Here is a 13871-nt window from a genome sequence, read left to right on the forward strand (position 1 = left end):
CCTGCCGTTAGTTAGACTTGCCCTTGCACGTTTAAATTTTAAAATTTTTTGCATGGCAAGTTGCTGAGAGTGCGCGTTGATAACGTCACAGCGAGGGTATCAGGGCATCTGGAACCTGAGTGAACAGGGCCAGCAACTGTGTATCTCCTTAATCAATCAGATTGAGAAATTAACAATGCAAGAACTGAGAAGGAGGGTGAATTAGAGTGGGTGAATTCAATGTCAAATCAGGTACAGAAAGAGAAATAAAGAGAGGGAAAGAAAGATTGGATTAAGAGAGAGAGAAGAAAGAGACTGAAAGGAAAAGTTTTTTTTAAAAAAGTAAACATTTTTAAATTTGACTTTTAAAAAAAATCTCCAACAACAATGAATGCCTGAATGAGACTCCACCCTTGTAATAGTTAACTTTCAGTGCCAGGGAGGTTGACTGGCAGTTAAAAAAATACTTACACTTGAAATGACAAGATTTAACTTCCTGTGGCGAGTTTAGCTCGTTTCTACCGCACAAATACAGCAACTTCACGCCTTTCAATGCATTTCAATGGTGAGGCAGACAGTGCGATGTCATTTTCACAAAGTTAACGGCGGAGGGACGGGACTCGGACTTTTGGATATTCGCCTTTAGCCGCGCATCTGCTCCTTGCCTGAAGTTGCTGTACCATTTGCACGTTAATATTTGCGAGCGCCATTTGCCTCACTGTTATTTTGACAGCAAAATCTGGCTCAATGTAATTAATGTTTTTCTCCTGATGACCCAGTTCCTAGAGTGTTGCTAGATGAGTAATGGAATGTGATAAATTTGCTAAATTTACCATTTAAGCAAAAATAACCGGCGACCTTCCTGGATCTACGACATACAAAGAGTCAGTGTTGGTCATGCAGGGATCACACTGCCGTTGGCTAATCAGTCCTTAGTCAGTATACATTCAAAGAACTTGTGCGATCGAGCACTGGTAAAATGAATGGAACTGTCTTGTGACAATTTAGGTAAAAATAATTTTAAAATGAGTCATTTGCTTGTTTTTTTGGGAAGAATTCAAAACAGACGGGACCGGATTCTCTGTGTCTGAGACACTGGGTGCTTAGCTGTTTGTAATTTCAGTTGTGGGCGGGTATGAATTCCACCCCCTCCCTTGCCCGCACAGATTACAAAGGCAAATGGTAGTCATGTTTCTCAGTGTCTGGCTTCACTGATATCATGTTGCCACCCACTGTGTCATTTGCGCGAGGAAGTAATGGGCAGAGGAAATACCCATAAGAAGTCAGTACCTTTTCAAAGTTTCCTTTTAAGTTTCAGTAGGTACATTACCACAAAAACAAAAACTGCCCATATTTTGGCACAAGTTGCCACTTTTCAAAAAAAAATTTGGCAATCCCATTCAAAGGCTCTGGCTGGTACAAGAACCGGAAGAATTCACACTCGTGCAAATAGTGATCGCTAGCCTGGGTTTAGGGTTAAGGCACAATGGATGGAATGAAGTGAGGGTTGCATTATTTGATCCGTTGAGTGCCCAACGATGACAGTAACTGACGGAAGTGGAGATTAAAAAATATTCTACTCGCCAGCGATGGTTTCACTCGTTTTGATGAGCACAAAAAAAAGTAGCAAAACAACAGAACCACAATGTGGGAGTTTGTACATGAAACATTTGCCGAGAGTGGGCATACCACTGCATTTAATCCAGTCCCTCCTCAGAGTGAGAGGGCTGTTTCCCCTGGCTAGAGAGTCTAGAATTGGGGAGTATAGCCTCAGGATAAGGGGTTGGCTGTTTAGCACTGAGATGAGGAGAAATTTCTTCACTCAGAGGGTTGTGAATCTTTGGATTTCTCTACCCCAGAGGTCTGTGGGTGCTCAGTCGTTGAATATATTCAAGGCTGAGATCGACAGATTTTTGGACTCAAGGGCAATCAAGGGATATGGGGATTGGGCGGGAAAGTGGAGTTGAGGTAGAAGATTAGCCGTGATCTTATTCACCGAGGTTCACTCGGTTAATCCCGGGGATGAGGGGATGGACATATGAGGAGAGGTTGAGTAGATTGGGACTCTTCTCATTGGAGTTCAGAAGAATGAGAGGCGATCTTATTGAAACATATAAGATTGTGAAGGGGCTTGATCGGGTGGATGCGGTGAGGATGTTCCCAAGGATGGGTGAAACTAGAACTAGGGGGCATAATCTTAGAATAAGGGGCTGCTCTTTCAAAACTGAGATGAGGAGAAACTTCTTCACTCAGAGGGTAGTAGGTCTGTGGAATTTGCTGCCCCAGGAAGCTGTGTAAGCTACATCATTAAATAAATTTAAAACAGAAATAGACAGTTTCCTAGAAGTAAAGGGAATGAGGGTTTACGGGGAGCGGGCAGGAAATTGGACATGAATTTATATTTGAGGTTAGGATCAGATCAGCCGTGATCTTATTGAATGGCGGAGCAGGCTCAAGGGGCCGGTTGGCCTACTCCTGCTCCTATTTCTTATGTTCTTATGTTCTTATTGAATGGCGGAGCAGGCTCGAGGGGCCGTGTGGCCTACTCCTGCTCCTATTTCTTGTGTTCTTACAGCAGCTGTCTCATAACTCAATGCTGAGGAGGGTGGAGACTAAGCAAAGGTCACAAAGCTATTTTTGTGCTTTGCCCTGGGTATGGAGGTTAAGAGATGGGCACAAAGCTGCTTTTGTCTTCAGTCTTGGGTGCAAAGACTACGAAAAGGACACAAAGCTCATGTTGTACTTCGTCATGGTTACAAAGGCCACGTGCCAAAGGGCAAGTAATGCTGATACCCAGGTGACAATTGAACCTGGACGGTTTTTTGAAGAATAATTCACTTCCAATTCATTAATAGTTGCCTGTTTGTCTTAATTCCATTCATTGAAACTAGAAGTGATGAAAAGGCTGAAATCTGACGCTGCTTGAATGTCATTCACAACCTGGTGATGCGTTGACTTCCCACATGATGCGGCATTGAAAATGGTGCAGCAGGAAATCTGGTCAGCTCAGCTTTGCCATTGCAATTTATTATAAGAAGTTATCTAGAAAGACCTAGATAAGTATCTCTTTTAAAAAAAAACTGCTTTTTCGTACCACATTGCTTCTCTCAGAAATATCCGAAAGCACTTCACATGTCACAAGTGACTTTGAAATGCAGTTACTGTTGTTATTTGGATAAACAGCAAAGAGATGAATGAACAGTCAATGTGTTCTTGGTGGTATTGGATGAGGGAGGAATGACGGCCAGGACACCAAGAGAACTCGCAGCTCTTCTTTGAATAGGGCCATGCCCACATGAACCATATGGGGTCTCATTGGAACATCTCATCTGAAAGATGGCACCTCTGACAATACAGCACTCCCTCAGTGCTGCACTGGAACATCAGCCTAGATTACATCACAGAGTACATTGAACCCCTGACTGTCTGACTACAAGGCTCCATTCCTTCAATACTGGAGGCGTGATAAATAATAATTTGGGGGAGGGAGTTGGGATGAACTCCTTCTCTTTTAATGTAATAGCAGGCTGAATGTCAAGTGGTGCCTCACTGGTTGGTTGTCTTGGTGGCAGGAAACCATTCTATTCTGTCCACTATAATGCAAAAGTAGCTCAGTAACTCTTGAATGGTCTCACTTAGGGCCTAGTGAAAAATGGACAGATTTTAGGCCTTCAGCTTGTCTCAGCTGGTAGCACTCTGGCCTCAGAGTCAGATGGTCATGGATTCAAACCCTACTCCATGACAAAATCTGGGCTGATACTCAAGCGAGGTACTGAGGGAGGCAATGTCCTTCAGATAAGATGTTAAAGATGTGATGGTGCTATTCAAAGAAGACCAGGAAGTTCTCCTGGTGTCCTGGCCAACATTCCTCCCTCAACTAACATCACCAAAACAGATTATGTAGTTAATTGCCTCATTGCTGTTTATCCACATACCAATAACTGCACTTCAAAGTAACTTCTATATGTGAAGTGCTTTTGGCTATTTCTGAGAGAAGTGTTAAGATGCTATTTTCTTTTCTTTCCTCAGTGGTTAAACTGCACTGCCTGTATATAGGACTGCCAAGAAATGACAGGTACAATAAGTGAACTCCTTGTGCAGATCTTTGTGATGGAGTCACCAGGGTGCTATATCAGTTCACCCTGCATTTTATTCTTTCCTTTACTAGCAATATCTCACTTCCCACATAATCGCTGGTGCTCTTTCTTTTGTCCATCACACTCCATACATCAGGAATTCCACACTATCAGATACAAGCTGATTAAGTGTTACTGACTTGAGTGTTTTATGAAATGGAAAAGGCAGCAAAGTTTAAGTTTAGTCTCAGTAAAAGGGGTTGCTGGATTTGAAATGGCTGCGTTTGCAATTTAGGGTCAAAGACTATGACTCTCTAATCTAACCAGTTCTATTTTTTCAGCTTGCAATCCTCAGACTGATTATACGCCAGCGTTGTACACAGCCTCTGAAATCCCATCTGTGACTACATACCAGTGACATACACAAATCTTACAATCCTGACACTGGCTACACGACAGCATCGTACACAAATCTCACTATTCTGACACTGATGACAGGACTGCATCGTACACAACCCTCGTAATCCTGAGACCGGAACTGAACATGAACGTGGTACATTCGCTGTTTGTTCAGAGTGTAGGCTCGACCAAAAAATATCTGAACCCCGCCATGAATCCTGCTGGTGGTGAGGCATTTCTACAGAGGGAGAGTGAGCAAACTGGGTAGTTCTCATGCATCTCTTAATGGCTGGGTACATAGTGAAATTGGCAGAGGCCTAAGTGACTGTGGGTTCTCTCAAATCAGGCAACAGTGCATGACAGAATATGATTTGATGTTCTATAACATGTGAACAGACTAAGATGATTCTCCACCTGAGTTTTCTTCCCTCTTTGTTGGGGATTGTTGACCTTGACTCCTTGCTCCCCATGGTAGCCTGGGATCAGGGACGATGAACGAGCATGATACTTTGGAGCGCAATTTCACTGGACTATTCTGCTACCCCTGTCATACCCACTATTCAATATTACTTAGTATAAACATTCTTTACACAATATTGGATATTAAGAGGCATCTTTCATAATGCACATAATTTTTTTTTATCACAACGCACCCAAGCTTCTCATATTTCTAATAAGGAAAATATTTGGTCTAATTTATAATTTTAAGCATGCAGTTTATGATCTAGGTCACATCTGCTGCTACTAACACAGGCTGCATATGGCCGGGCTGCCCTGATCAATTTAGAAACAGGAACTGACACTGCAGGACATGTGTTGCTACGAATGTTAGTTCTCTGTTTATAAACAAAAGTACATCTCATCTCCATTGGAGAAAAAATATAATTATAGTGCCCCATGGCACCTTGGCAACGCAATGTTTTCATGCACTAAATCACAGAGCCTGTTAGCTTTCAGTGTTCTGATTCATTGTGCAACTAAAAGAATCATTATGAGGAACCACAGATTCTCATTCCTTGTTCTAACCCCAGTGCACCTATTTTTATTGCTCACTTTTTGGTCTGGATGATCCTGTACAGGAATTGGTTAAACTTTGAGCATCAATGCTACTGGCTTGTGCCTGCAGTTGCCGACATTTGCAAGTTTCTGATCTCAGCCGGGTTATCGGGGCAAGGATCTGAGCAGAGGTGATGCCCTGTCCCATCAGCAGGCAGAGGGAATCAGGTGGTGTGTCATGCTGAGCTGCTGATGCACACTTCTAACTAGTCAGATGCTGAGTAGCAATGGGAAGTTGTCTCTTATTAAGCACGCTGTCATGGTGGGGAGCTTAAAAAGAGCAGAAAGTTCATTAGTTACTTTTCCTCTTCTTAAAGCATCCTATTCATCGTCAGTTAGCCTGACATCGGTCATCGGGAAATGCTGGAATCCATTTTTAAGTAACAGGGTAACAGGGCAGCTAGAAAATCATAATATGATTAGGCAGAGTCAACATGGGTTTTATGAAAGGGAAATCATTTTTGACAAATTTATTAGAGTTTTTTGAGGATGTAACTAGCAGGGTAGATAAAGAGGGACCAGTTGATGTAGTATATTTGGATTTTCAAAAGGCATTTGATAAGGTGCCACACAAAAGGTTGTTACACAAGGTAAGGGATCACGGGGTTGGGGGTAATATATGAGCATGGATAGAGGATTGGTTAAAGGACAGAAAACAGAGAGTAAGGATAAACGGGTCATTTTCAGGTTGGCAGGATGTAACTAGTGGGGTGCCACTAGGATCGGTGCTTGGGCCTCAGCTATTTACAACATATATTAATCACTCAGATGAAGGGACCGAGTGTAATGTATCCAAGTTTGCTGAGGAGACAATATTAGGTGGGAAAATAAGCTGTGAAGGGAACACAAAGTGGTCAATTTTTGGATGGCCGAGTGGGTGCGTTCGTGGCGGGGGGGCTCCTAAAATTGGGGATTCCCGGAGCGGGTCCGGAGCCCGGCTCCAACCCGCCCACTTCTGGGTTCCCCAATGATGCGAATCGGTGCGCGCGCAGCCCCCGCATGCGGGACTCCACCGACAATCAAAGCCGGCAGAATCCCACTTTAGGTCATTATCTGGGCACTTGAGGTCGTTTACAGACCTCATTAGTTGGAGAATTTAGGAGGATTCGGATTTTGGACTACCCAGAGCGTGTTTCCCATGCTGGGGGAAACACTCCCTGTTTAAACAGACGTGTTGCAGCCAGCAGCCAGTGGTAGCTGCAAAGGTCCATTTAACAGGTGCGGGGTAAACCCTCATTCATTGCAGCAGGGCACTCTGTCACCTCAGACAAAGTTTTGCCTGCCACACCGTTGTCTCCACACTCCAAATTATTAAATCATACCCTAAACTCTGCTGTCCAAACACATTTACCTACTTTGTGGACCCCCTCACACTCACACCGTCAGGATGGGGGGTGGGGGGGGGTCCATTGCTGCATTCATCACTCCATTGGAGGACAACCAACATCACCAGCCTCGCCAGGCATGCCGTCCACCTCCGCCACGTGGAGCTACACAACACAGTGCTGCGCAACAGGCACCTGCACAAAGTAGTTGTGCAACTACACATACACCCACTGTAGGGTGACCCAATGGTGGCATCAAGGGTGTTCATGGAGAACTCATGAAAGGGCATTATTGCACAAGCCAGTCAAGAATGGCCAAGACGTGGCAGTACTGGTGACAATATAATATGTAATGTGAGTTGATCAGAAATCAAATATAAGTAAAAACCATGACAAACCCTTAAACACCCTTGTGCATCCCCTTCATGTTCACGACACGTTTGCCTTACGCTTCCTACTACACATACGTGATGCATGCCCTGTGGCTGCAGCACAGGTAGTGGCAGGTTGGGTGAGGCTGACTGTGAAAGAGATGCATGAGAGGGTGAGTATGAGACAGAGCCATGAGATTGTATGAGGATTGAGTTGAGTGGTAGTGGTGGGATGAGTACTGGCGAGGAGAGTAAGTGCAGGTAAGATGAGGATGAGCTTTGAGTGGGTGTGAGGAGTGATATGATTGATTAGTGTTGGCAGTGCAGAAGGAGATGTGGGGTGGGGGCAGTGATGTGGCAGACGGAGTATAGGGGAATGAGTAAGTGTACTCACTTCGGCTGACCTACTTAGGTCATTGAAGCGCCTCCTGCACTATATGCAGGTGGACGATATGTTGGTGGTGCAGGTGACCTCCTCTGCCACCTCGAGCCAGGCCTTCGTGGTGGCAGAGGCAGGCCGCTTCCTCCCGTCCGCCGGGGTGAAGACCTCTGTCCTCCCCCTCCTCCTCACCCCATCCAGTAGGACCTGGAGTGAGGCATCTTTAAACTTTGGAGCATCCGTCCCCCTGGGCCGCTCTATGCTGTAATTTTGTCTCCTTTCTGCAGCATCAGTCAGTGGAGGACTGCCCCTTTAAATAGGGCTCCTCCAGCTTTCAGCCTATGATGTGGGTGCGCAGTCCGCCCGCTGCGCAGCTTTCCAACATGAAACCCGAAAGCCAAGGTAGGTGGCTTCAATTTACTTACGATTGCGTGGGGAACCCACCGATTTTACTGGGCAGGTTACCCACGCTGCCAACCCGCCTCCCTCCTAATATCGGGCCCAAAATGTCTGCAAAGGGATGTGGACTGATTAAGTGAGTGGGTAAGAAGGTGGCAGATGGAATATAATGTGGGGAAATGTGAGGTTATTCACTTTGGTAGGAAGAATAGAAAAACAGAATATTTTTTAAATGTTGGTGTCCTCATACAAGAAACGCAAAAAGTTAGTATGCAGGTATAGCAGGCAATTAGGAAAGCAAATGGCATGTTGGCCTTTATTGCATGGGGGTTGGAGTACAAGAGTAAGGAAGTCTTACTACAGTTGTACAGGGCTTTAGTGAGACGTCACCTGGAGTACTGCATACAGTTTTGGTCTCCTTATCTAAGGAAGGATATACCTGCCTTAGAAGCGGTAAAACGAAGGCTCACTAGATTAATTCCTGGGATGAGAGGGTTGTCCTATGAGGAGAGGTTGAGTAGAATGAGCCTATACTCTCTGGAGTTTAGAAGAATGAGAGGCGATCTTATTGAAACATACAAGATTTGTTTCCCCTGGCTAGAGAGTCTAGGACTAAGGTGCATAGTCACAGGATAAGGGCTCGGACATTCAAGACAGAGATGAGGAGGAATTTCTTCACTCAGAGGGTTGGGCATCTTTGGAATTCTCTGCCCCAGAGGGCTGTGGATGCTCAGTCATTAAATATATTCAAGGCTGAGACGGATAGATTTTTGCACTCTAGGGGAATCAAGGGATACGGGGATCGAGCAAGAAAGTGGAGTTGAGGTTGAAGATCAGCCATGATCTGATTGAATGGCGGAGCAGGCTCAAGGGGCTGTGTAGCCTACGCCTGCTTCTATTTCTTATGTTCTTATGTGCTTATGATCTCATGTTCTCTTTCTCCTCTCGCACACCACACACCTTCCCTGGTCAAAAAAGTGGGGTGACTGACCTGCACTAGGGTGTTACCCTAAAATTGACTGTGTTCCCTTGTGAGAGCAGCTGACTTCTACTCGGTGCTTCCGTATAGTGACACAGGGATTTGGTGTGTGGGAGAATTGCAGGCAACAACCTACATCTTACCATTCTGCAGTGCAGCATATTGGGGGGTCCAACTGTTGAGTGCAGAGAATATTTTAAAATCGGGGGATAATGTAAATGGCAGGTGTTCCCCAAAGATGTTTGTAGGTGCTCCATTCTCAAATTCCGTGAGGAAACCAGTTGCAGACAGATTGTCTCCTGATGTCTGCACGCCAATTTGCACCAACCTGTCACTGCACATAATGTCTTCACGTCATTCTTTATCACGCTTTCAAGTGAACCATGGATGCCTGCTGTTAATATCAAGATTGGGAACAATAAGGAGCAAGTTTGAAGCTGTTTTGAAATATGTGAAACACTTCAGGATAGAGCCGAAAGAATGTAAACCGGGCATGTGACTTGTTGAATTGCTGTGAGGTCCTCAGCATCTCAACGTTAGTGCAGGAACCTCAGGTAAAATTCATCCTCCAACCCAAATTTAAAAGTCCTGCCGTCCAGCGGGATGTGCAGCAAGAGCATAGTGAAATAATCAAATGCCTGCAACTAACTCATAGAAACATTGATTTTCCGGGCTTTTTCTTCTCACATTACAAATGTGTCCCAACTGAATTGCAGAAGGGTTGAGTGAACGTTCCCATGTCTGTTGGTGGATCACAAACTTTGATGTGGCAAGTGTTGGCTGTCTCAGTAATAGAGAAACCATACGAAGTCCCTTGTGTCTTGCTAGTAATGCATCACTTGATATGATGTGCTTTTTGTGTAATTCCAAAGTTAGCTCCTTATTGAGAAATCTAGATGCAGGACTAAGGGCGATAGCACAGAACAAGTGAAGGCTGAATACCAGAGGTGAATAGATGAGGTAAATTGATCTTATGGTGGATTACATGCAGGGAAGGCTGAGGTAGGTAAGGGGGGCAATTTTAACTTAACCCACCTGTCTGGAAACTGACGCGATCGGGTGCAATGCTGGTTTTACACCCCACCTGACGCTCCTCTCCACTGAAGTCAACGGAAAGTAATATTGGGCGGAGTGTAAAATTGGCGATCCACCCGATCCCTTGGGTTTCCTGCCCAGCGGGATGGGTTAAAATGACCAACCCCCCCACCCCCAAAGAATTTCACAGTTTTGAGGACGTGGGAAAGAATGAATCAGATTATGAGGTGATGCAACAAGTCTTGACTTCAGCACAGCGTTGAGAAAATAAGAGGATTATTTTTCTCTTGTGGGTAATTAGGTAAGAACATCATCGTTTTGTACATTATTATGACTACTGATCAAAATGGCAGGTTTGTGTGATTTTCCTGCTGGCAATTTAAGAAACCTAATTCAGTTTGTAGGAGGGTCAGAAAGCCGGCCAGTCATTATGCACTCGTAAATGGGGGGCGCTTTCACATTCCTCAAACACCTAATGAGCCATCTATTAGGTCTAAACGTTAAAAAAAGTAGTTAATGCAGATGTGGAATGCCCAAAATGAAGCATTTAAAAATGGGACAAAACGTTTAGGAAACCTGACTTGTTGCAAGATCCCAGTTCATGGTGTAATGGAGATTGCAGTACTCTGTGACTCTATGCTATGAAGTTTGAAAGGGTGATTTTCCCCAGCAATTTTCCCTCCCTCGGTGTAGGGAAATGTCGAGCTATGTTGTGCTCAAGGGCAAAGGGCGACAGGTCGCAAGGATATCCTAATTTGAATTTGTTGCAATTGGTTGTATTTTAGGCCCCTTGAATCTGTTATATCGAACATGGATCCTCGTGTCACTCACATCGTTTACATCCTATCTCACCATTACTTAGCCACAGGGAAGCTGTGAAAGGTCCGTGGAAATTGGACAGTTGCAAAAAAATCCCAAGCGTCACACCACAGTGAATATGAAAGAGTTGGGTATTATTGATGATTTCTTAGGAAATCAGGTGATTCCCTTAATGACACTCTTTAAAATAACAAACAGTTGATTCTGTTGCTGCACTATTTTTAATCCACTATTTCAATGTCAATCCTGTGACAAATTCCTACAGTGACCTACTTCTAATTTTAAATAAAGGCACTCTGTTACTATGAAACCATCAAACACTGAAGTCTTCTGAGCAAGTTGCTGTGGGTGTCCCCTCCAGCAAAAGCTGCTGCAATAAACATGATGTGGAGATGCCGGTGATGGACTGGGGTTGACAATTGTAAACAATTTTACAACACCAAGTTATAGTCCAGCAATTTTATTTTAAATTCACAAGCTTTCGGAGGCTTCACCTGACGAAGGGGGAAGCCTCCGAAAGCTTGTGAATTTAAAATAAAATTGCTGGACTATAACTTGGTGTTGTAAAATTGTTTACAATTTGCAATAAACATGACTGAAGTCAAGATTCCAATGGAACCAATTCTACTTGCTGTATTGGGAACTGCTTTAGACCAGGAGCGTTGGTGCGATGACCTCATATACAGAGCTCATGATGCTCAGCACATATTACGTTCGAAGCACGCAAACATCAGTCTCGAGATATATAATCTCGTGAAATACTGTGGTTAAGGTAAACTGTTTTGTGTGTACAAAGGCAGAAAGGGAAGTGAAACCAGTGCTTAGGTAGCAGGGGAAGAAAAAAGACTAGCTAAATGAAAAGTCCACGAGTTAGATTCTGAAGTGGGGGGGGGGGAGCGGGGGGAGAGGGGGAAGGTTTTAACAATGTTGTACGCTCCATCAGCAAAGCGGCAAACATTAAAATCTGAAAGGGAAATTTTGCTTAGGGGTTTTACACAAAATGCATAATGTAGTGATGAAGGGCTTGGAGATGCCTTAGGTTCTGTGCCGTGTCTGACTGACTGGGGTAGACGATTCAGTCAGCTCACCGAGATTACCACAGGGAAAATTGAGGGGGGAGTCCGTGGATGGAATATTCTTGTACTTTTCTGGGTGACTTAAGATGCAATAATAATGTGGGCCTTTCCATCCTAGTCTCATGTCTTAAGCAGCTTATACCAAAATCCCCCTACTTCCTCCATTTTTTGGCTCACTCTTTTCAAAGGAGCTGACTCTTGCCGGGGTACAACTGGCCGCCCTCTCGCACCTCCCCTAAGTGGCCAGAGTGTGTGAGCATAGACAGCGAATGCTAGTAGGCTATTTGACTGTAGGGGTCATTACAACCTGATTGTCTCCTCACCTGATGTATAATCATGGACACATTCCAGCATGGTTTACTGGACAAGAAAGGAACCTCTCACCCACCCCCATTTAGGACTGCTAAGGTCGACTGTAGTGTCCTTACTGCCACGTTGACTGAGATTAGTTAACTCAGTACAACCCGGGAATCAAACCTGGAACCTTCCTGATCTTTAGAGTTCAGTTTCACAATAAACTTATCCACTGATCCAATTGGGAAGGCAGGCTAAAACAATGTTAAGAATAAGATCACTGTGCCATCCTATAGCATTGACATATATAAAATCACCATAGTGTTGAGTTTCTGGGTGTCAGCCATTGGGGCAATCAACACAGGAATTCTTTATGTCACGTGAGTATTTGGCAAACAGCTGGAAAAGCTGCAGTTTCCTGTAAGCAGCCCATAATGTCAGGTATGGCTCAGTGGTAGCAATCTCACCTCTTGGGCCCGATGTTACCAGGGCTGCGGGTTCTCGGCGGGGAAGCCGCGCCCGGCGAAATCAGTCAGCTCCCCGCACAATCGTAGCATAATTGGATCCACTTGCCTGTTGTTCCGGGTTCCCCACTGCTGATCTGCGCGTCAGGCGGGCTGCACATGCGCAGTAAGATCTGTCAGCTGGAGGAGCTCTATTTAAAGAGGCAGTCCTCCACTGACAGATGCTGCAACAAACAGAAAAAATTACAGCATGGAGCAGCCCAGGGGGAAGGCTGCTCCCAGTTTAATGATTCCTCACTCCAGGTATCAATACATGGGGTGAGGAGGAGGGGGAGGACAGAGATCTTCCCACCGGCGGGCGGGAGGAAGCGGCCTACCTCCGCCACCAGGAAGGCCTGGCTCGAGGTGGCAGAGGGGGTCACCAGCACCACCAACATATCGCCCACCTGCATACAGTGCAGGAGGCGCTCCAATGACCTCAGTAGGTCAGCCAAAGTGAGTACACTTACTCATTCCCCTACACTCCATCTGCCACATCACTGCCCCCACCCCACATCTCCTTCTGCACTGCCAACACTACTCTGTCACATCACCCCTCACACCCACTCAAACCTCATCCTCATCTTACCTGCACCTACTCACCTCGCCAGTACTCATCCCGCCACTACCACTCAACCCAATCCTCATACAATCTCATGGCTCTATCTCATACTCACCCTCTCATGCATCTCTTTCACGGTCAGCCTCACTCAACCTGCCACTACCTGTGCTGCAGCCACAGGGCATGCATCACATATGTGCAGTAGGCAGCGTAAGGCAAATGTGTCGTGAGCATGAAGGGGATGCACAAGGGTGTTTGAGGGTTTGTCATGGTTGTTACTTATATTGAATTTCTGACCAACTCACATTACATATTATATTGGCACCACTACTGCCATGTCTTCGCGAATCTTGTCTGGTTTGTGCAATAATGCCCTTTCCTGAGGATCACTATGAAGACCCACAACTGATGACACTCATTGTGTCACTGCAGAGTGGGTGTAGGTGCATTTGCAGGGCTCTTTTGTGCAGATGGCTGAGAGATGTCGGTGATGTCCCCGGTTGCACCCTGGAAGGATGCGGTGGAGAAGTTGTTGAGGGCAGTGGTGACTTTGACAGCGACAGGTAAGAAGATGGTGCTCGGGCCAGCCAGGAGCAGCTCGGCATGAAGGAGGCTGCAG

This window comes from Heptranchias perlo, chromosome 9 (genome assembly GCF_035084215.1).
Source record: "Heptranchias perlo isolate sHepPer1 chromosome 9, sHepPer1.hap1, whole genome shotgun sequence".
Classification (NCBI taxonomy): Eukaryota; Metazoa; Chordata; class Chondrichthyes; order Hexanchiformes; family Hexanchidae; genus Heptranchias; species Heptranchias perlo.